Below are 24,128 nucleotides of genomic sequence, written 5' to 3' on the forward strand. Positions count from 1 at the left end.
AAAAACTTAGGAAAATACTTTTGGGAAAATTCGATTGATTGAGACAATACCTAAGGACAAATCCACCTAGACTTCACTTGTTATTCGACTTTGAATCAGACGATTTATTCATTTGACTTGATCCGTAGAAATCCCTAAGTTATATTATTATCTCTCTCAAAACTAATAATGTCTAACCCTAGGTTGAATAATTGAAATCTCTTTCTAATTAACACCCTAGAATTGCATTAACTCGATCTATGGATTCCCTTATTAGGTTTCACCCTAATCCGGCAAAATCTTGTCACCCTATCTCTAGGTGCGCAATCAACTCTGCTTAATTATGACAAATTTACTCTTAGACAGGGCCTATTTCTCCTCTGAATAAGAGCTTAACTTGAATCAATATCCTGGAATATTAAAACAAGAATTAATAACTCATAATTAAGAACAAGTCAAATATTTATCATACAATTCAGATAATAATAACAAGATCTGTCTTAGGTTTCATTCCCCTTAGGTATTTAGGGGTTTAGTTCATACTTATGAAAGAAAACATCTCAAAAGCATAAATATAACAAAACATAAGAAAACCCAAAACTCCTGAAGGAACTTGAAGGGAGATCTTTAGTCTCGATGATGAATCCGGATCTTGAGATGGATCAATCGGCTTTCCTTGAGTAATTCCTTGCTTCCTACTCTCCACCCCCCTTCGTCAGTGCCTTCTCAAGTGTTTAAATAGGCTTTGGTATGCCAAAGAGCCCTCAAAATTGGCCTTTTCCGAATTGGACTACTTGGGTTCAGCAGGAACACGCCCATGTGCGATTACTGAAGGTCGTGGTTAAGGCTGTTAAATAGGCATGGGCGTGTGATCCACCCATGTAAGTCATGTTTCGATCCTATGAAATTAACACGACCGTGTGACACGCCCGTGTGAGGAAGTTCAGCCACGTTGTCTTCCCATGTGAGTCCATTTTCTCCGTTTTTGGCCCGTTTCTCACTCGTTTTACTCTCCTATGCTCTCCTAAGTATAAAATATGAAATTAAAGGATTAGGAGCATCAAATTCAACAAATCAAAGGAGAAACCATCCATAAATGCGTTAGGCATGAGGTAAAAATATGTATAAATTACGGTTCATCAGATGCGACAAAAGATTTAGCTGTCAAATCTGAAGCAGAGCACCAGCTAGAACATATGCTATTCGTGCACGTGAGGATGCCTCTGCACCTGATGTTATTATTGGTACTTTTTCTCTTCTTGATACTGATATAACTGCTTTAATTGATCTCAGTTCAATGCATTCATATGTCTACACGAATTTAGTGTTTAATAAAAATTTACTTGTCGAGTCTATTGAATTCGTGGTTAAAGTTTCAAATCCTTTAGGCCAGTATATGATGGTGGATAAAATTTGTAAGCATTGTCCGTTAATGGTACGGGGTTACTGTTTCCTGGCTGATTTAATGTTGTTTCCCTTTGATGAATTTGATGTGATTTTGGGTATGGACTGGTTAACTCAGTATCATGCTGTGGTAAATTGCAAACAAAAAGTATATTGTATTGAAATGTCAGAATGGTGAAATGCTTTGTATCGAAAATGATAAAGTGGATGGGTTGTCTAATGTGATATCAGCCGTATCAGCACAGAAATAGGTTGGAAAAGGGTATGATGTTTATCTTGCCTATGTGTTGGACACTAAAGTATCTGAGTCAAAGATTAAGTCAGTGCTACTTGTTTGTGAGTATTCTAATGTGTTTCTGAAGGAGTTACTCGGATTATAGCCAGTTAGAGAAGTGGAATTTTCTATAGATCTTGTTCTAAGGACAACATCGATATTTATAGCACCCTACAGAATGGCCCCTATGGAATTAAAAGAGTTGAAAGCACAGTTGTAGGAATTAACTAACAAAGGTTCCACTTGACCTTGCTCATCACCTTGGGGTGCACCGGTTTTATTTGTTAAGAAGAAAGATGGATCGTTGAGATTATGTATTAATTATTGGCAGCTCAACAAAGTTACAATAAAGAATAAGTATCCACTACCTCGTATTGATGACTTGTTTGACTAGTTAAAAGGTGCTACAGTATTCTCGAAGATAGATCTCCATTCTAGCTACTATCAATTGCGAATGAAAGACTCGGATATGCTGAAAATAGCATTTAGAACTAGGTACGGGCACTATGAATTTCTTGTGATGCCGTTTGGCTTGAAAAATGAACTTACGGTATTTATGGATCTGATGAAAAGAATTTTTAGACCATATATGGATAGATTTTTGGTGGTATTTATTGATGACATTCTGGTTTACTCTCAAGATGAAAATGAACATGCTGATCATTTGAGAATTGTTTTGCAAACTCTATGTGAGAAGCAACTGTATGCTAAATTCAATAAATAGGAATTTTGGCTTCTGGAAGTTGGTTTTCTTGGACATATAGTATCTACTGAAGCCATTAGAGTGGACCCCAAAAAAATTTCCGCAATTGTTAACTGGAAACCACCGAAAAATGTATCTAAAGTTAGAAGTTTTCTGGGACTAGCTGGATATTATTGGAGGTTTGTAAAAGGGTTTTCGATGATAGCTTCCTCAATGACATGGTTGTTATAGAAGGATGTGAAATTTGAATGGATAGATACATGTCAACAAAGTTTTGATAGATCGAAAGCTTTATTGACTAAAGCACCAGTTCTAGTTTAGCTTGAATCGGGTAAGGAATTTGTAATTTACAGTGATGCGTCATTGAATGGTTTAGGCTGTGTCTTGATGCAAGAAGTAAAAGTAATATCCTATGCTTCTAGACAGCTAAAACTGGAAACACAAAAATTTACACACTTTTTCATACCCTTTCTAACTTAAATTCATGCGAATTCGGTTAAATTCTTGTCAAAAAATAATTAATTTTTATAAAATAATTAAAATTCACTTAAAATATGAACATGTTGAAATTTATTTAATTTTATAATTATTTTTGATGAATTTTGGTTATTTTCGACAGAATTGCACAAAAGGCGAAAAATGGCTCGGCAGACATTGCCAGAAGCACAAAACCGAGAAGCAATTTGAAGTATCGAGGCGAATTAATTTCCAGCCTAATATGGTCCAATTATATATATTAATTCATAATATATTTAATTTTAATTTTTACCCAATTTAATTTGGGCTAAAAAAATTATTATTAATTAATTATGGAAAAAGTGGTCCAATTGAGCCAAACCGATTGAATTGAACCGGCCAAGGATTGGGCAGCCCAAAATCGTCCATATGCTGACCTAGACCAGCTTATTATCTGATTAATTATTCTTGCAAAGAAGCCCTTGAATATTTGTCAAAGTTGCATTCAAGCCCCTCCACAATTGGTGGCTTTATGGATTTGCCCCAAGCAATATTTAGCAAAGTTGAAGCCATCAACTTTGCCACATAGATGGCCGGCCAAGGGGTGGCTCTTTGGCTGCTATTTTTAGCAAATTTTAGCTGCCACATTCAGCTATAAAAATCCCCCTTGGCTGATCATTCAAAACACACCTCAATTCATTCACATCTCTTCTATCTCTTTAATTTTTGTTGTTGTTATGATGAACATATCTATGAATATTTATGTTGTTAAAATGGTTAATATAATCAACTTAGTTTGAATTTAATTTGTGTTGGTTTGATTGCATTTCATTTGCTTAAATTATTAAAATTGTGTTTATGTTGTTATAGGCCTCGATAAAATGCTTGATTAAGTAAAATCATGCCTAAGTTATTCTTGCATTGCAATTGTGAGGTAGCTAATGAATTAATTATTTAAACGGATTGAAATTGTAATTAATGGACACAATACTTAATTAGTGCACGTTTATTCTTCTAAGGTAGTTGAAGGATAAATTAGCAATGTATCTGGCGATACACTTGCCTTGCATAACTTGCAAGATTATTGTGGTTAAACTATTTCAAGGTAAGGATACCTTGTTACCTCACGTAGTCCTTTATATGGTCTTTAGATTTTATTAATCGTTTAAATTGTCATAGGGATATGCAAGAGATTAGTTCAATTTAATGAGTATATATGTGCCATAACATGTTTGCATATTAAAACATGTTTAATCGTTTGAATTAACATAGGGATATGTTAAGAGATGAATAGATTTGTGTAGGTAAATATGTTCATAAGTTAGCAAATTAATGAGTTGCCGTGAATTTATTCGTAACAACGTAGGCATGATTTTAATAATTTTAAGTTAAAGAATTGTAATTAAATCAACATAATTATGTCATCTTGATTAAATAATATTTTGAAATCGTGCATTTGAGATTTTTTTCTTTAGTTATTTAGTTTAAAATCTTATTTTTCTTAATCACCCTTTTTAAAACAAAATATTTTTCTTCACCAAAGTATTTTTTAAATTGCATTCATAAATAATCCTTTTCACAGTCCCTGTGAGTACGATAACTCGACATTTACTTGTAACTTTATTACTTGTTGCGATTGTGTACACTTGCACATTTCCGTCGTTCCAAGTTTTTGGTACCGTTGCCGGGGACTGTTTTAAAAAGTCATTATTTGTGAATTTGTTAGTTTTACATTTTGGATCATTTTTCATGTTTAATTTTTAATTCAATTAATTTTTCTGTGATTGTTTCAGGTGTTTATGAGTATTGACCGAATTATTGACCTACACCCTGTAGACCTTGAGATAGAACGAACTTCCTGAAAGCGAAGAAGACAAGCAAATTAGAGAAAGACCGAAGAGATGAACTTCAAAAATTTGATCCATGGAAATGGAGAAAACCCTGCTCAAAATCCTATCCTTATTGCTGATGATAGGGATAAAGCTTTAAGACAGTATGCCGTGCCAGTATTTAATGATCTTAATCCAGTTATTAAGAGACCCGAAATTGAGGCACAACAGTTCGAGCTAAAGCCAGTCATGTTTCAGATGCTTCAGACAGTGGGCCAATTTAGTGGAATGTCTACCGAAGATTCTCAACTACACTTAAGACTATTTATGGATGTGAGCGATTCTTTCAAGTTAGTCGGAGTACCTAAAGATGCATTACGATTGAAGCTGTTCCCATATTCACTGAGGGACAGTGCTCGAGCCTGGTTGAACTCATTGCCACCAAACTCAATTTCCACATGGCAAGAGTTAGCAGAAAGATTCCTTTTGAAGTATTTCCTTCCTAGCAAGAATGCTAAGTTGAGGAATGAGATCACTGCCTTCCAACAAATGGATGATGAGTCCTTGTATGAGGCATGGGAAAGATACAAAGAGTTATTATGAAAGTGCCCTCATTATGGAATCCCATATTGCATCCAACTTGAGACATTTTATAATGGTTTCAATGCTCACAAAAGGATGGTAGTGGATGCTTCTGTTAACGGTGCTCTCCTTTCTAAGTCTTATAATGAGGCTTATGAAATCATTGAGAGGATTGCCAGCAATAATTATCAATGCCCAACCAATCGAGCAGCGTCAAGAAGATGAGTTGCTGGGATACATGAAGTAGACATTCTTACTTCACTCGCATCTCAAGTATCATCAATATCATAAATGTTAAAAAATCTTACTACTAATGGGTCTAACAGTTTTGCAGCACAGCCACCAACCCAATTTGAAAATATAGCCTATGTTTACTATGGGGAAGGATATTTGTTCAAAGAATGTCCATCAAGCCCAGAATCCATGTACTACATATGTAACCAAAACCAAAATCGAGGAAAGCAAGGACTGCAATCCAATTTTTATAACCCATCGTGGCGAAACCACCCTAATTTTTCCTGGAGTAACCAAGGGGCTAGAACCAGTAACACTTACGCCCAACCTAGACCAACCCAGCCTCCTAGTTTTCCCCAACAAGTTCAGAAACCAACCCAAGCTGACCCATCCAATAGCTTAGAAAATCTATTGAAGGCATACATGGCCAAGAATGATGCCTTAATCCAGAGCCAAGCAACTACATTGAAAAACCTGGAAAACCAAATGGGCCAGCTTGCAACTGAACTCAGGAACTGACAACCAGGTGCTTTACCTAGTGATATGGAGAATCCTAGGAATCCAGGGAATGAGCATTGCAAAGTGTTGACATTGAGGAGTGGAAAGACAGTAGAGCCTAGCACCATTGAAGTTGAAAAGAAGCAAGCTGACACTCAAGATTCAGATGAAGTTCAACTAGTATTGAAATTCCAGTTTCACAAGAACCAAAATTTGCAAAACCCGACGTAATTTCAGAACTAGCTAATTCTGATCAACTAACAACTCCGTTAGATGCAGAATTGCCACATAAGATGAATCAACCAGGTCCAGTAAAGAAACCACCACCATCCTACCCTCAAAGACTTCAAAAGCAGAAGTAGGAGATTCAATTCAAGAAGTTCCTAGACGTACTCAAGCAACTTCATATCAACATCCCGTTGGTTAAAGCACTTGAGCAAATGCCAAACTATGTCAAATTCATGAAGGATATCCTGTCTAAAAAACAAAGACTTTGAGAATTTGAAACGGTATCTCTGACGAAGGAATGCAGTGCATATCTTCAAGACAAATTACATCCAAAGTTAGAGGATCCTGAATGTTTTACCATACCTTAAAAACATTGGAGAAATGAATTGCGGTAACGCATTATGTGACTTAGGTGCGAGTATTAACTTGATACCTATGTCAATATCTAGGTGGTTGGGGATAGGTGAAGTTAGACCAACTACGGTGACACTTCAATTAGCAGATCTAGAAGGAAAAATCGAGGATGTATTGGTACGTGTATATAAATTTATCTTCCCTGCTAATTTTGTTATCCTAGACTTTGAAGCAGACAAAGAAGTGAAAATTATCTTAGGAAGACCGTTCTTAGCAACCGGAAGGACCCTTATTGATGTACAGAAGGGCGACCTTACTATGCGTGTTCAAGATGATCAGGTAACATTTAACATTTTTAAGTCCATGCGATTTCCTGACACAATTGATGATTTTTCTGCACTGTTCGATTTAAAGGATTTAATAGTGGAGAAAGAGCTCAACTATGTTGAGTATCCGTTGGAATAGATTTTGGCATCAGACCCTCCAAATGATGAAGAGAAGGATGAATACTTAGCGTTTTTAGATGCTAATCAAAAAGGGATTTAATCTGCAACCCCGTTTTGAATCTTTGGAATTAGAGAATAGGGATTATCACAACCAAAAGTGTCAATTGAGGAGCCACCTAAATTAGAACTCAAGGTATTACCTTCACATTTAAAATATGTTTATTTAGGTAATGCTTCTACTTTGCCTGTGATTGTTTCAGCAGAATTAACTAGTAAGCAAGAAGAAAGACTCATCCTGATGTTGAAACAATTCAAGAAGGCTATTGGATGGACCATAACCGATATTCGTGGCATTATTCCATCTGTATGCATGCACAAGATTATCCTTGAAGATGGTGAAAAAGGGATGATTGATGGAAAACAAAGACTGAACCCTATAATGAAGGACATAGTAAAGAAAAAAAATCATCAAGTGGTTAGATGCGGGTATAATTTACCCCATCTTAGACAATTCATAGGTAAGTTCAGTCCAGTGCGTGCCAAAGAAAGGAGGTATTACGATCACTCAAAATGAGAATAACGAGTGCGGGATGGAGAATTTGCATCGACTACCGGAACCTAAACAAGGCGACTAGAAAAGATCACTTTTTTGTCATTTTTGGACCAAATGCTGGATTTACTCGCAGGGCAAGATTACTAATGTTTCCTCGACGAATACTCGGGCTATAATCAGATTACAATAGCACCAGAAGATCAACACAAAACAACATTCACCTGCCCGTACGATACATTTGCATTTAAATGATGCCATTTGGTTTATGTAATGCACCTGCTACATTTCAAATATGTATGATGTCTATTTTTACTGATACGGTTGAGAAGTATTTGGAAGTTTTTATGGATGATTTTTCAGTATTTGGAGATATTTATGACGATTTCTTAGCTAATCTAGCAAAGGTATTAAGGCGATGTGAAGAAACAAACCTAGTACTTAACTAGGAAAAGTGCCACTTTATGGTACGAGAAGGGATTGTTCTACGGCATCGGATAACAAGACATGGAATAGAGGTTGATAAAGCAAAGATAAATGTTATTGAGAAACTCCCACCTCCAACATCTGTAAAGGGTGTTAGGAGCTTTTTGGGCCACGCCGATTTCTATCAAAGATTTATCAAGGACTTCTCCAAAATTGCTAAACCCTTATGCAAATTTTTGGAGAAGGACTCGACATTCAAGTTTGATGAGGAATGCTTAAAGGCTTTCAAAGATTTGAAGAGTCGGTTAGTTACGATACCCATAATCGTCACACTAGACTGGTATTTGCCACTTGATTTGATGTGTGACACAAGTGACTTCACGATAGGAGCTGTCATGGGCCAACGAATGAACAAAGTTTTTCATCTCATCTACTACGCAAGTCGAACTCTGACAGGAGCTCAAATGAATTATACGGTAACAGAAAAAGTTACTTGCTATTGTGTTTGCTTTTGACAAGTTTTGATCTTATCTTGTAGGTACCAAAGTGACTGTCTATACGGACCACTCGGCAATTAAGTACTTACTTTTTAAGAAAGATACTAAGCCGAGGTTGATCCGATGGGTACTTCTACTTCAAGAGTTTGATTTAGAAATTCAAGATCAAAAGGGAGTGAAAAACCAAGTAGTAGATCACTTGTCCAGATTGGAGTCGCAAGAAGGGAACTCTCGTCTTATACCAATTTGAGAGACGTTTTCGGACGAACACATACTGAAGGTAAATCATAATACCCCTTGGTTTGCTGATATTGCTAACTATTTAGCTTGTGGTTTGATACCGATTGATAAGACATATCATCAAAGGAAAATTTTTCTTCACGATGTGAAGTACTATTTCTGGGAAGAACCATATTTGTTTAAAAAGTGTGCAGATCAAATGATCAGGAGATGTGTAGTAGAAGATGAAATACAAAAGATTCTATACCATTGTCAATTTCGGAGGTACACATACTGCTGCCAAAGTATTGCCTACATCGCAATAATAGTTAGTTCAAGAACGAGTAATTATAAATATTTAAAACCTATCACGAAACCTCGCGATCAAGTTTTTGGCGCCGTTGCCGGGGAACTAAGATATTAGGAACGCTCAATTTTTATTACTTTAGCCATTTATTTTTCTTGCAATTTAATTTAAATTTATTAATTTACTTTCTCCTTCTCTTAGCAGGTTTTTATAGTTTATGACTAGAAGAAACCCGCAGGGATCATTACTTTTTGACGAAAAAATCGATCACACAGTTCATAGAAACCAAAGAGAAATAAAGCGTAGCTTAAGATACACAGAGAACGAGCAAGAAGACAATACTCAACCCCCAACCGAAGAGATGGCTGAAAACCAAGGCAATCAGCTACCTCCTGCAATTGCGGCTAATCAAAATCCTGCTCCACGCACTATGATGATTATGCTAAGCCTTCTTTAATAGGAACTGAATCTAGCATAGTTAGACCGGCTATAGCTGCAAATACTTTTGAACTAAAACCTAACACAATTCAAATGATACAGCAGTTTGTTCAATTTGATGGTTTACAGGATGAAGATCCCAACGCTCACTTAGTAAACTTTCTGGAATTTTGTGATACATTTAAAATCAATGGCATTTCTGATGATGCCATTCATCTTCAGTTACTTCCTTTTTCATTGAGGAAAAAAGCTAAACAGTGGTTGAACTCGTTACCACGAGGGTCAATTACTACTTGGGAACAGATGATCGAAAAATTTTTACTAAAATACTTTCCGCCGGCAAAAACGGCTAAATTACGTAATGATATCTCTTCTTTTGTGTAGATGGATTTTGAAACACTTTACGATGCATGGGAGAGATACAAGGACTTACTGAGAAGGTGCCCTCACCATGGGTTATCGCTTTGGCTTCAAGTACAAACATTCCACAATAGTCTGAATCCCTCGACTCGGCAAATGGTTGACGCAGCTGCTGGCGGAACCATCAACAGTAAAACAACGGAAGATGCCTATGAGTTTATAGAGGAGATGTCACTGAATAACTATCAGTGGCAAGTTATGAGGACAAAGCCAATGAAAACAACCGGCGTTTATAACATCGACTCGGTTATTATGCTGTCAAATCAGGTAGAATTTCTCAATAAAAAAATTGATGGTTTACTTGGTTCTATGCAGGTACATCCAGTAATAAGGTGTGACTCAAGTGGAGGAGGTGTGCATATAGAATATCAATCTTTCAATCCTACAACCGAAGAAGAACAAGTCAACTATATGGGTAACAACAAATTTAGATCTCAAAATAACCCATACAGTAATACTTATAATGCAGATTGGAGGAACCACCCAAATTTCTCTTAGGGTGGTCAAGGGAATCAAAAGCCACAAAATTCTCAGGGTTTTCAACAACTACCATATCAATAAGAGAAGAAACCAAACCTTGAGGAGATGCTCTCAAAATTCATATCAGTGTCAGAAACCCATTTCCAAAATACCGAGACAGCACTTAAAAATCAACAAGCATCGATCCAAGGACTCGAGACTCAGATAGGCCAGCTATCCAAACTAATCTCTGAACGACCACAAGGTAGCTTACCAAGTAATACTGAACCTAATCCAAGGGAACACTTCAACACAATTAGTACTCAAGATAAGGAAGGATTCATTACGCCTTAGCCAGAATTGATGAAAGAAACTGTGGTGAGCAAAGGTAAAAGTGAGGTAAGTCATAACAAAACGGTAAATGAAGAATATAGACCTCGTGTCCCATACCCTAACGTGACAAGGAAAGACTGTTCAGACGAATAATTCGGTAAATTCCTCAAACTTTTGAAAAAATTACATATTAACTTACCGTTTATTGAAGCTTTGTCGCAGATGCTAAATGTAATGAAATTTTTAAAAGAGCTTTTAGTAAATAAGCGGAGGTTGGACGAAGAGTCGCATGTGGAGCTAAATGCAGTCTGCTCACCTATTCTACAGAATAAGCTACCCTACAAATTGAAAGATCTAGGGAGTTTTACAGTCCCTTGCTTAATCGGTAGTTTAAATATAAGTCATGCATTAGTTGATTTAGGGGCTAGTATTAATGTCATGCCTTACAAAATGTTTAAGCAACTAGGTATTGGGAAACCTAAACAAACTAGGATGAGTATTCAATTGGCAGATAAAACTATAAGATTTCCTAGGGGTACTATTGAAGATGTACTAGTGAAAGTAGATAAGTTCATATTTCCCTTTGATTTCATTGTTCTAGACATAGAGGAGGATAATAACACCCCTTTGATTTTAGGGAGGCCCTTTTTAGCAATTGTTAAAATAGTTATTGATGTTCGTGTGGGAGACGAAACGATCACCCTTCAAGCTCGTACTTCTGGCATCACATCGAACAGTGAAGGTAATGGTCCACACCAGTCTACTAAAACTGACAATATGACACAACCTACTTTGTAGAAATTGAGTTTCAAAGAAGTTCACGAGCCATGTTCCAGCAATGATAGAGGACACACTCATGAAGAACGAAGGCTACGGATAGAGGAGCTAGACGAATGGCGAGCACATAAATCGACAACACACGATAAATCGAAACTATGCCAAAACGAGCCCGATACCTCTCCAAATCAACTTAAGGTTGGTGATAAATTCTTGCTAGATGCCGCAGATCCCCACATTATCACTACCACACTGAATGAGGAAATTCCTCTTACAGTACTCAGTATTTTTTCATTCGGTACGGTGGAGGTGAGTCATCCTAGGTTCGGCACTTTTAAGGTAAACAACACCCGTTTAAAACCTTATTTTAATGAGACTGATAGCAGGAATGAGGAGTATAAACTCTTCGAACCACCATGACCATACAACGGAGAGGTAAGTCGAGCTTAGACTATAAATAAGCGCTTCTCGAGAGGAACCCGAGCACTAACATTATTAATTTCTTTAAATTTTGGTATTTAACTCCTAACCTACTAATAGAGATCTTGAATACAGGTGTTTCCACAGAGACACAGCCAAGCACACAGGCGTGCTTAAGGTCGTGTGAAAACAGGGCAAAAGATTTCCTCAACACGGGCTACGATAAAACTCCACGGCCGTTTGACATGACAGTGGTCGAGCCTACCAAAACAACACGAGCGTGCGACACACCCGTGTGGAAGACTTGTGTTTGAAACTGAGAAACTAGCACAGGCGTGCAACACGCCCGTGTCTAACACCCGTGGTCGAACCTGTTAAATTAACACGGGTGTGGAGCTTAAACACACAGGCATGGGAAAAGCGAACGAAGCTAGACACGGCCATGTGAACCTACATGCCAGAAGAACAAGGGAGTGTGCTAAATGTCAGACGCGCCCAAATTTGAAATTCGCGAATCGCACGGGCTAAAATTGGGGAACACGGGCCTGTGCCATGGCCGTGTGCCTCAAAACCTATAAATATCCTGCACTATTCACTTTCTTCCCCATTCAAAAACCCTAACCCTAGCCGCTGCAACTCCACACGGCCCCCTGCCACGCCCGTGTGCCGCCTTCAACTTCGTTTTTGATGCCCAAACTCTCTCCTTTAGCGTTTGTTTACTCTCTTCACTTCTATTCTACTAATTAATAATGCTTATTATTACAATAATTTCCATTTCTTTTGAACTATCTTCTATTTTTGTTCATTACTTTATCATTTAGTTTGCACTTTTAGTTAGTTATTATACATTGCATGTTAAATAAAGTGATTAGGAAACTTTATACCCATGATTTTACCATGCTCATTCTCATGATATTCCCATGCCAATATCTCTCATGTAATTTGCATTGTTCAATTATGTTTTATACATTTAATGTTGCTAGGAAAGCTTCATTCTTTTACACATGCCATTACTACATGCAATGACAAAGTCACGAAATTATTATATTAGTTATGTTTGGTTGTGGCTGAAAGTCTGCTTTTTAATTGGAAATTGTATTCCTTTTATTCGACCACTCATCAAAATAACTTGATGATTCTAATCGCAGGTACCATATCAAGAGGAAATGAGTGTCCTATTCCATGGGCCCAACCGCGAAAATTTGTCACCCTCTCCTATAGTTTCCTTGAGGGCCCCAAGAAGAACTGTTCCAAATACTTCCGGCCCGACCTTAATTGCGGGCCGCTGCATCGACTGGGTTACCGTAGAACAAGTCCAGATGGCTAACGCGATTCGGACTCTCCTAACTACCGACCCTTGGGAGCTGTTCTTCAGGATTATAGAGCCAACATACCGCAAGCTCACGATGAAACTATGCTCAACGTTCCATCTCCAGACCGTAATGACAAGGTATGATGATCCTGCCATGGTCCAGTTTCGCCTAGGCGGATTAATCCGCCAGCTAAGCGTCCCAGAGTTCGATGCTGCTCTAGGTCTATATATGGAGGAGTTTCGAGAGGAGAATGAACTACATGCTCTCAGTCGCCACATACATTTCTCTCCCTCGAAGTGCTGGCACACTTTTGCCCCTAGCATGGCCTCGTACAATCCTAGCCGCTCCAAGGCATCAGTTTTCCCACCATCCATGAGGTACTTACACGCTATTTTAGCTAACACGATTACAGGGAGGCGAGAGAGCACTGGTATCCAACACCCACGACGTCTATTTCCTATGGTGTATGTCGCAAGGGCACGTCATTGACCTTGCCTATTTCATCGCCCTTACGATTCAGCACCAGACAGAGCGGCATCAGAAGGGGGTCATCTCCATTGGCCCCTACGTGACTAGGCTGGAACAACACTTCGGGCTCCTCAATACTGCAGCCTAAGAATCATCCCTCACCTTCATCGGCCAGATGTCTCCACAAGGCATCTCGAGTATGCTTAGCATGAGGATGATCGAGAGGCACCGAGGAACCTACCCTCACCAGTATCATCTCATCCAATCTACCAAGTAGGACGCCTACGAGGACATTCCTGACGATGTCCCCCCACAGCACGAGGACCCACCGACTCAGCCACCACCACCCTCTCGTCCAGTTCATGCTGCAGCTTCATATGCTGAGATCTCTGAGCGCCTCACCCGATTCGAGTAGCAGTGTTTTCAACGATTTGACAACATTGATGCTACTCTACAGCAGATTTGTCAGCACCTCCACATCTCATCGTCAGTCCCACCTCGCGAACCATCCAGTGATGAAGATGTTTAGAAATATTTATTTATTGTTTTTAATTTTTATTGAAACTATTTTTTATTATTGTTAGATTTTATAATTTTATTTTTAATTATTAATTTCGATTATTTCTTTTCGAGTACTTATTCTTCCTAATATCCCCTAAAAAGTTCATGATTTTATTACAGTTATATAGAGCTCTTAAGCTCATCATCACATAGGAACTAAAACTCCACCGGGAAAGGTTCTCCACGACTACCATGTCCTGCTTGACCACGACCATAGCTACCACCAGATATAATATTCTTTTGGTGCAGGACTTATGGCTTAATGAACCTCTACTACCGCCGGAGTATCCTCCTCCACTCTCGAACCGATCACTCTCCAAAACTCTAAGTTCGAGAAATTCATCATACAGGAAGTTTCACTTCTTTCCCTATCTTATTTTTATACTCTAACATCTATCTTTGTACATTGAGGGCAATGTACATCTTAAGTGTGGAGGGGTATTTATTTCATTATCAGAAAAATCCCTGAATAATCATCTTGTTCTCTTGATAAACTCTCATATCATATTTAGGATAAATTTTAATTAATTTATGATTTTGATTGATATATCTTGAATTAAAACATAGGGATTTATGCATTGATTATTTAAACTTTAAGACAGTAGAGAATTAAGCATGATAAGTTGATTTTTAAGAATTTTAAATTATAGATTGTTTCCCCAAGTCTAGGTATTACTTTGAATTGGAATTCACGAGTCTAAATATCAAAAAGCCATAATTTTTGTGAGATTTTTGAGCCTTTTGAGAATCTATTCATCCTTTCATGCTCACTTTTATTATCACTTTGAGTGCGTCAGTATTGAACTGTTATTCTAGAACTTGCTTGATTATGCATGTCGAGACCACACCATTTGATTTGATATATCAAAATGATTAAAAAACTTAGGATTAACCCACTCATGCCATGAAAAGCCTACCTCCACGATTAACCCCAAGTAAACCCCCTTGAGCCTAACAAGCCATTCCTTATATTAATCTTAATATTAACCCTTAACCCATTATTGTTGAAATCCCCTAAATTAATCCCTATTTTTTTCGAGATTTGAATTGAAAAAATTGTTTAGTTATGTCTTGTTCTTAATAGCTAGTCTATGTTATGTAATTTGTTCTTAAAAAAAAAACTATGTATGCATATCTGTAATTTCATATTCTGAAAGAAGCTCCATTGTACGAAAGGTAATTTTTCAATTCAATCACGATTCTAACCCTTTCTTTTAGCTTGTGACCACACCCATAACCAAGCCTCATCACAACCTTCTAAAGACCTTTTGATTGATATATCATCTTAAATTATAGTGGTGTAGATTTGATTTTCATGCAAGCCTATGGTAATAAGTTTTCATTATTAACTATTGAGTGCTTCATTTATTGTCCTTAAACACCTCGAGCAATTTGAGTGAACATTTAGTGAGGATGTGAAACTCTATGATATTCTAAACCAAAGGTAACTACTTAGACGAAGGGAAGCACCTAAGTTTGCATGACTAAATACTCAACCTGGAATGCTTGACACTTTTATGTTCTTTTAGTTGAATTCTCAATGTATGATTACCTATGGATTATTTTGAGAAATTATCGATAATAATTATAAGTTGAGGAGAAATCATTTTGATTATGAGTTGAGAATTTTGCTTGAGGACAAGCAAATGCTTAAGTGTGGGGGTATTTGATAAACCGTAAATTATACAAAATTTTACCCCATATGTAATGCATTTTATGGATGATTTCTCATTAGAATTGGTGAATTCAATGCTCCTAATGCTTTAATTTCATGTTTTATACTTAGGAGAGCATAGGAGAGCGAAAGGAACGAGAAACGGGCCAAAAACGGAGAAAATGAGCCAAATTACGAAATCAACACGGCCTGGGCCTCCTCACACGAGCAGACCACACGGCCATGTCAATCTGGCAGAATTGGAGCACGACTCACACAGGCATAGCACACGCTCATGCCATTCTAACAGGCTCAAACATTACCTGAAGTAATCGCACACGGGCGTGGCACACGGGCGTGTCCCTGCCGAGCCCAAGTTAAGTCCAATTCGAAAAAGGCCACTTTTGAGGGATTTTAGGCATTCCAAAGCCTATAAATACACCCTAAAAGAGAAGAAAAAGAGAGACGGATAAGGGGGTAAGGAATTACCCAAAGGAAGCCGATTAATCCATCTCAGAAGCTGGATTCATCATCAAGACTGAAGATCTCTCCTCAGTTTCCCTTCAGGAGTTTTGGGTTTTCTTTATGTTTTGTATTCTTTATTCTTCAGAGATGTTTTCTTATTTAGTTATGAACTAAATCCCCTAAATACCTAAGGGGAATGAAACCTAAGACGAATCTTGTTATTATTTTTTGAATCGTATGATAAATATTTAACTTGTTCTTAATTATGTGTTCTTAATTCTTGTTTTGATATCCCAGGATACTGATGCAAGACATGCTCTTATTCAGAGGAGGAATAGACCCTGTCTAAGAGTACTTTTGTCATAATTAAGTGGAGTTGATTGCGTGCCTAGAAATAGGGTGACAAGATTTTGCCAGATTAGGGTGGAACCTAATAAGGGGATCCATAGATCGAGTTAATGCAACCCTAGAGTTTTAATTAGAGAAAAGTCTCAGTTATTCAATCTAGGGATTAGACGTTATTAGTCTTGAATAGGGATAATAAAATAACTTAGGGATCTCTACGAAACAAGTTGAATGAATAAATCATCTGATTCAGAGCTAGAATAACAAGTAAAGTCTAGGTGGATTTTTCCTTAGGTATTGTCTCAAGTCAATCGATTTTCACAAAAGCAATTCCCCAATTCTTTTCTCTGTGCGTTCTTAGTTTAGATAATTAGTTAATTAAAACAAATAAAACCCCTTTTATTCTTAGGCTAGATAATAAAAAGACAGACATTACTAGTACTTTTAGTTCCTTTGGGTTCGACAATCCCATCTTGCTAAAACTATACTACTGCTCGATAGGTACACTTGCCTACATCACGATAATAGTTAGTTCAAGAACGAGTAATTATAAATATTTAAAACCTATCACAAAACCTTGCGATCAGTTAGGATTAGTTTTAATTTAATCATATTTTATTTGGTAAGTTTTTTTAATAAGATGATAATCTTTAATATATGATTATATCTATTATAATTTATATATTATTTTTTATCAATTTAGCGTAGAATTAGGATTAGTTTATTTTATTTTTAAATAAATTAATAGAATTAATAATTTAATATGTATTTTAGAAATTATTAATTATTGTTAACTTCATTTAGGATTAGAACGTAGAATAATTTAATTGTTCTAAGAATTCTACTTTAAGTCCTATTCCCTTCATTATAAATACCACGTTCTTCATAATTCATCACTCAAAATTCCAAAGCACCAAACCCCCTAAGTGCCGCAAGCCCCTAGCCACAATAGCACCCAACCAGTCAGCCAGTAGCTCACCCCACGCATACCTGCTTCCTCCGTACGCCTGCTCCTTGACGCCACTTGACTGGCCTGCTCGCAAGGATCCGCGCACCTCGCGCTCTCTTCAGCCTCAGCTTGCATGCACCCAAACTGTTGCCTACTTGGTGTTGCGGCCTACATCCCGCATAACTTCCCACGCCAAGGCTCATCGCCACAAGCCCATCAGCACAACACACCTACACCAAGTCCCTTAATCGAAACTGTAACAGCCCGAATTAGAGCCTAGTTGGATAGTGGTCTCGGGACCACAAATCTGAAGTTGGGAAAATTATTTTATTATAATTATGAGATTATAGCATGATTAGATTAGTGTTTGAAAAATTTGACGAGTTAATCTTAATGATTGTGAGCCCAATTGTGAAAAAGGACTAAATCGCATAAAGTGCAAAAGTCATAATTTGATAGCTAAAGGTGTTATTTTATTAAAAAACCAAAATTAGGGGTCTTTAGTGGGCAAATAGGCCCTTAATTGATGTCATAGCTGGCCATAAGACATAGAGGAGACAAATTTTAAAAGTAGGTAGAAGTTTGGTAGTTATTTTAACCAAAAAGAAACAAAATAGAAAAAGGTTGTCAATTTCTTTTCTTCTCATCTCTTTCCACCAAAATTTTCAGCCATGAAAGGGGGTTTGAAAGCATAAATTTTTCAGCAACTTATTCCTCTCACAAGTAAGTGATTTTAATGAGTTTTCTTCAAGATTTCCACACTTTTGAGACCCTTGAAGCATGAGCTTTCAAATGAGGGTGATATCTTGCAAAATGGTCAAGAGTTTAGGATTTTTCCATGGATGTAATTATAATAGATGCTGAGTTTTTATGGAGGAATATGAGTCCTATTTGTGTTATAAGCAACTTTTGAAAAAGGTGTTAGCTTGAAAACACCGAAATGAACCATTTTGCATAAGTTGCAAAATAGGTAATAAGTGTATGAAATAGTGAGGATTTGGGGTTGCTATAAGAGTAAAAAGAGTTTAGCTAGGCTTGAAATACGAAGAAATTCAATAAAAATTGATTTTCGAATATATGAGTAAAATGGTCATTTTACCAAGGCCTAGGGGCAAAATGGTCATTTTACCAAAGATGTGAAACTATGAATGCCTAATTGTAATTAATAACTAAATGAGTACATTTTTCTATTATAGATCAAGATTTACCAAAACCGAGCCTAGACTGGGACAAAGCCAAGCAATCCTATTAAGCCGTCTAGTCAAGTACTTTTTGTAAACTGAGGTAAGTTGTATGTAAATAATACAACTATATTGTTAAATGATTGTATTCGATTGTTATTGATTTTGATATAGCATGAATTTCTAGATCTTGAACTGTGTATGCATATTTATGATTGAGAAAGTAGAAAGATCCAGTGAGAACCCCAGGAAACAAACCAGATGTTCATACCATAACATTGGGTTATGTGAGAGCCACTGTAAGACCATGTCTGGGACATGGCATCGGCATTGAGACGAGGGCTAGTGTAAGACATGTCTAGGACATGCATCTGCTATATTACGATAGCTAGTGTAAGACCATGTCTAGGACATGGCATCAGCATAGAAATGAGTGCCAATGTAAGACATGTCTGGGACATACATCGGCCTCAATGATGGTAGCCAGTGTAAGATGTGTCTAGGACATGCATCGGCTAAGCTTCGTGCTAGTGTAAGACATGTCTGGGACATGCATCAGCACTTATACACGAGAGCTAGTGTAAGACCATGTCTGGAACATGGCATCGGCCTCGATGAAGATAGCCAGTGTAAGACCATGTCTGGGACATGGCATCAGCAACTTAACCCATATTTGAGGCTTATAGAATATCCGGTAGTATTCCAAAAGGTTCAACTTTAAGAGTTAAGAAAGAGATTTAATAAAGAAAGTATGACAATGTTTTGAGTGTTACAGGTACCTATTTTGGTATACATGTGTAATGATCTCAATTAGAAAAATGTGACTTGAGTGAACGGTAATGAGTAAGTCAAGTTATGCTTAAATTTGAGCTATGAGCATGATGATAAATGGTGAAACTGCTGTTGTATATTTATTTATATGCAACTTACTAAGCTTTATGCTTACTTTCTTTCATTTCTCTTTTCTTTTAGTACTGCCAAATTTCTCAAGGATCCATTGAAATCAGAGATATCGATCACACTATCAGCCGTAATACTCGGTATAGTTGGATTTATATTTTTTATTATGGCATGTATAGGGCTAGACTAGGAAGTTGTATTATTGAGAAATTGTTTATGTATATTGGCTTAAGATAAAAGCCCTTCATTTTGTATTAAGCCTAGATAATGGCTATTATTTATTTTGGTAAATGTATATGATGTTCCTTCTATGAATGAATTAATGTCTTTTAGGATGGAATTAGTATATTGGAATGATTTTGTGTAGGTTGTGCAAAATGGCTTGGAAGATAGCCTAGTTTGTCCACACGGACAAGACACACGAGCGTGTGTCTAGGCCATGTGTGACACACGGCTCACCCCCATGGGTGTGTGTTATGGTCGTGTGTCCCCTGCACTTAAATTTTAAGTCAGTATTGTCCACGGGTAGGCCACACGGGCGTGTGTCATGGCCGTGCCCTAAAGTCAGTGTTGCACACGGGCTAAGGGCATGGGCTTGTCTCGAGTCACACGGGCGTGTGGAACCCTAAGGCATGAACTTTTCCAAGTTTTTCTTAAGTTTTCAGTTTAAACTTAAATCATCTCGAATGTATGTTTTGGGTCTCGTAAGTCCTATTAAGGGACAGATTGAGTATGAAATGAAAAGTTTTAAATTGATCAAAACTTTATGACCCAGTTTTACATGCGTATGCTTGAGTTAAGTCTGGTGACACCTCTAACCTTATCCCGACGTCAGATACGAGCAGGGGGTGTTACAGAAACCCTCCAACCTACCATAAATTAACCTCTTTTGTTTCATAATTATTTTCTTTAAGAGTTTTTAATCTTTACGAAAAAGTTGGTAAGACCGAATTTTCTCTTAAAATTTAATTTTGTTCTAATAATTAATTTTTCAATTTATTGAATTATTAAAATTTTATATTAATTAAATTTCTGAGAAAATAGTTGTTTCCATCTTATGTTCGGGTTAATCATGCCTCGTAAGAGAACTCGTGCCTACGCCCAAATTAATGAAACACAAAACAAGTTCCATTATGAAAAAGCCAAAGCAAGATACGAGAGTATCTTCAAAAATCAACAGATGCATCCAGAAAAAGGCTTTACATTGAAAGAGAGCAGCTACAAAGATGTTATGGCACATATTCGTCAAGTTGTTGAAACCCTCAATTGGGAGTTATTTTGTGAGAAGAGACCTAGTGTGGATGAGCAACTAGTTTGTGAGTCCTATGCGAATTTAACTTCAAGCGAGTTGACAAAAGTTCCAGTTTGCAGAATAAGGGTACCGATAACTTCAAATGCTATTAATGAGTTCTTTGACTTGCCTGAATTCAAAAATGATGATTATTCTTCCTTGATGAGCAATATAAAGCCTAAAAATTTGCAAGAAATTCTTGAGGAACTTACAGTTCCACGTTCTAAGTGGATTGTGTCAAAGTAAGAAATCCACACTTGTCGAAGAGAATATCTGACACCACTCGCGAAGGTATAGTTCTATTTCATCCATTTCAGCCTTATGCCTAGCTCACATAGGACTACAATTTCAATAGAGTGAATGGTCTTATTATACTCAATTTTAACTGGAAAGACCATTGATGTGGGAAAAATCATCCCGAGAGAGATGCAGAATTATTCCGTTAGGTGTTCTGGCCCAGCCTACTTTCCCTTTACGATAATAATTTTGTGCTTGAAAGCTAAAATTCTTGCAAACGTAAAGAACACAGGCTATAGCCAGGGCACAATCATAGATTGGGACCTCTACCGAATAGCTGAAGATTCTTTTCTACAGTAGCGAATTGAAAAAAGTGAGGATCCCAAATAAGAGGAAAAAGATCCCACAGAGATCGAACTTATGCAATCGGTTGAAGTCCCTAATAAGGTGGAACCACTGGAACCAGAAGTTGAACCTGATGATGAAACCTCAACGTTCAGAGCTCAACCGCCTAGCCCATATCTTTGAGATGTGCTGTCAAAGTTGATGGACATAATGCAGCATATGCAATGGCAGCAACAAGGTTACTGGAGATACTAAAAAATAATGGTTGACTCGATGAGAAGTGCTCTTAAGAAAATTTACAATGACCCATTTATTTTTGTGCCTGAATTTCAAAATTTTATATTTGAACCATAGAGTCCATTATCGAAGAAGGAGTCAAGCGATTCATGCAAAGGCAATAATGATGGAGCAAAAGATGAGTCAAATTCGGAAGAGTCTGAGAATAAAAAAAAGGGGGATCTTGACCTTATTTTATTTTTGTTCTTAGATCATGTTAGGATTAGGTTTAATTAGGAATTTTTATTTTTGCAGAATAAGAGAGGAAAATCATAAATAAAATTTGAACAAGTCACAAAGTATAAAGTGTGGCAATAGGTATATACATGTCTAGGATTGGATCTAGAGAGAGCTTGGTACTTAAGCAATCAATTTGACTCGCCTGATCTTTTCTAGAATCCTACCTGGTGTATAGTATCTATTCACTTTACACAATGAGGACATTGTTCATCTTAAGTAGGGGACCGAAAAATTGAATTTGAATTATTTCCGCTTAGAATAAAATTTTTCTTTTAATTATGATTAGGGTATATTTTGTTCAATAATTTGAAATTTTGTTAAGTATGTTAAACTTCAGTATAAATAAAGTTCTATTATTTCAATAAATTATTATGTTAGCTTAATAATGATATGAATGTATTTCTAATAAAGCTTGCAAATTGTACCATAAATTTTTTGTTCCTTACAAAAGTTAGGCGTGCATGAAAGTTTAAGTCTTTAGAATTGACTTAGCAGTTTCTTGAGGCGAAATCCTAGGAAGCATGGAACATTGAAAATGATTTAGGCAACTTTTGTTGGACTGTTTGAGCCTTTCAAGCCAACCATAATGAAATTTTTATCCTTTAAAACCCAACTTTGAGACTATATGGCCTAATTTTATTTGAACCCTTGCAAATTTAGCCATCATTTCTCTCTTAACTATCTTAAAATTGACTCAAACACTAGACTCAGTACTATTCGAAGTATTCTTTAAAAATAAGTTTGGGGGAGTTGAAAAGAAGAAAAGAAGTATCGAGTTCTCTAAAATTGTAGTACATTCAGCAAAATGCTCGATTTATAAAAAAAAAAAAAGAACATGAGTTCTTAAAATAAGATGTGCAAAAGAGCATGTGAAAGTAAATAAAGTTGATGTATTGAAGGTAATTATTTTGAAAGTCCAATGCAAGCTGAGTCTAAGGTTTAAAAGCCTAAATTTATCTATCTTTTACCTACCCTTAAGCCCAGCCACGTTACAACCTTGTTAAAGACCTATTCATTCAAAAGTTCCAATGCTACCTACATTAGTGGAGAGAAATTGCTACGTACAACATATGAAGACATAAGTTAAACTTAATGATTGTAGCTTAATCTTGAATAAAGGGAATAAAATCACATTGGTAAGGTTTAACATGACTTTATTAGGAAGCGTTTAGTCTAATTTTTGCTATCATAATAGTTGTTGAGATTAATTTGAACGATATGTATACTTAAGTAGCATAACTATCAAATTTCTTGTCTTTGAGCACAAGTATATTAAATTCATAATTTTGGGAAAAATGTTTTTTTGAAGGAATTTTTCAAAGGTGTTTCTGATCTTTTTATAATTTGTGCATTACTCGAGATGAGCAATGAATTAAGTTTGCTATGTGGAAACACAAAAATTTACACATTTTTTCATACCCTTTTTAACTTAAATTCATGCGAATTCGGTTGAATTCTTGTCGAAAAATAATTAATTTTTATAAAATAATTAAAGTGCACTTAAAATATGGACATGTCAAAATTTATTTAATTTTATAATTTTTGATGAATTTTGGTTATTTTCGACAGATTTGCAAAAAGGGCAAAAAAATGGCTTGGCAGACACTGCCAAAAGCACAAAACCGAGAAGCAATTTGAAGTATCGAGGCGAATTAATTTCCACCTAAGACGGTCCAATTATCTATATTAATTCATAATATAATTAATTTTAATGTATACCCAATTTAATTTGGGCTAAATAAATTATTATTAATTAATTATGGAAAAAGTGCTCCAGTTGAACCAAACCGATTGAACTGAACTGGCCAAGGATTGAGCAGCCCAAAACCATCCATATTCTGACCCAGATCAACTTATTAGCTGATTAATTAATCTTGCAAAGAAGCCCTTGAAGACTTGTCAAAGTTGCATTCAAGTCCCTCCACAATTGGTGGCTCTATGGATTTGCCCCAAGCCATATTTAGCAAAGTTGAAGCCATCAACTTTGCCACATAGATGGCCGGCCAAGGGGTGGCTCTTTGGCTAATATTTTTAGCAAATTTTAGCTGCCACATTCAGCTATAAAAACCC

General features: G+C 36.6%; 2 non-coding genes across 2 annotated transcripts; both read right to left on the reverse strand.

Moving 5' to 3' along the window:
• Positions 1 to 5,161: 5,161 nt before the first annotated feature.
• Positions 5,162 to 5,268, reverse strand: LOC128295782 (small nucleolar RNA R71). Its single transcript, XR_008286332.1, has one exon. It is a non-coding gene; the product is annotated as a small nucleolar RNA R71 (small nucleolar RNA).
• Positions 5,269 to 9,775: 4,507 nt separating this feature from the next.
• LOC128295977 (small nucleolar RNA R71) lies at positions 9,776 to 9,882 on the reverse strand. The gene has a single exon (XR_008286524.1). It is a non-coding gene; the product is annotated as a small nucleolar RNA R71 (small nucleolar RNA).
• Between the last annotated feature and the right edge of the window lie 14,246 nt (positions 9,883 to 24,128).

The sequence above is a fragment of the Gossypium arboreum genome, chromosome 7, assembly GCF_025698485.1.
Source record: "Gossypium arboreum isolate Shixiya-1 chromosome 7, ASM2569848v2, whole genome shotgun sequence".
Lineage (NCBI taxonomy): Eukaryota > Viridiplantae > Streptophyta > Magnoliopsida > Malvales > Malvaceae > Gossypium > Gossypium arboreum.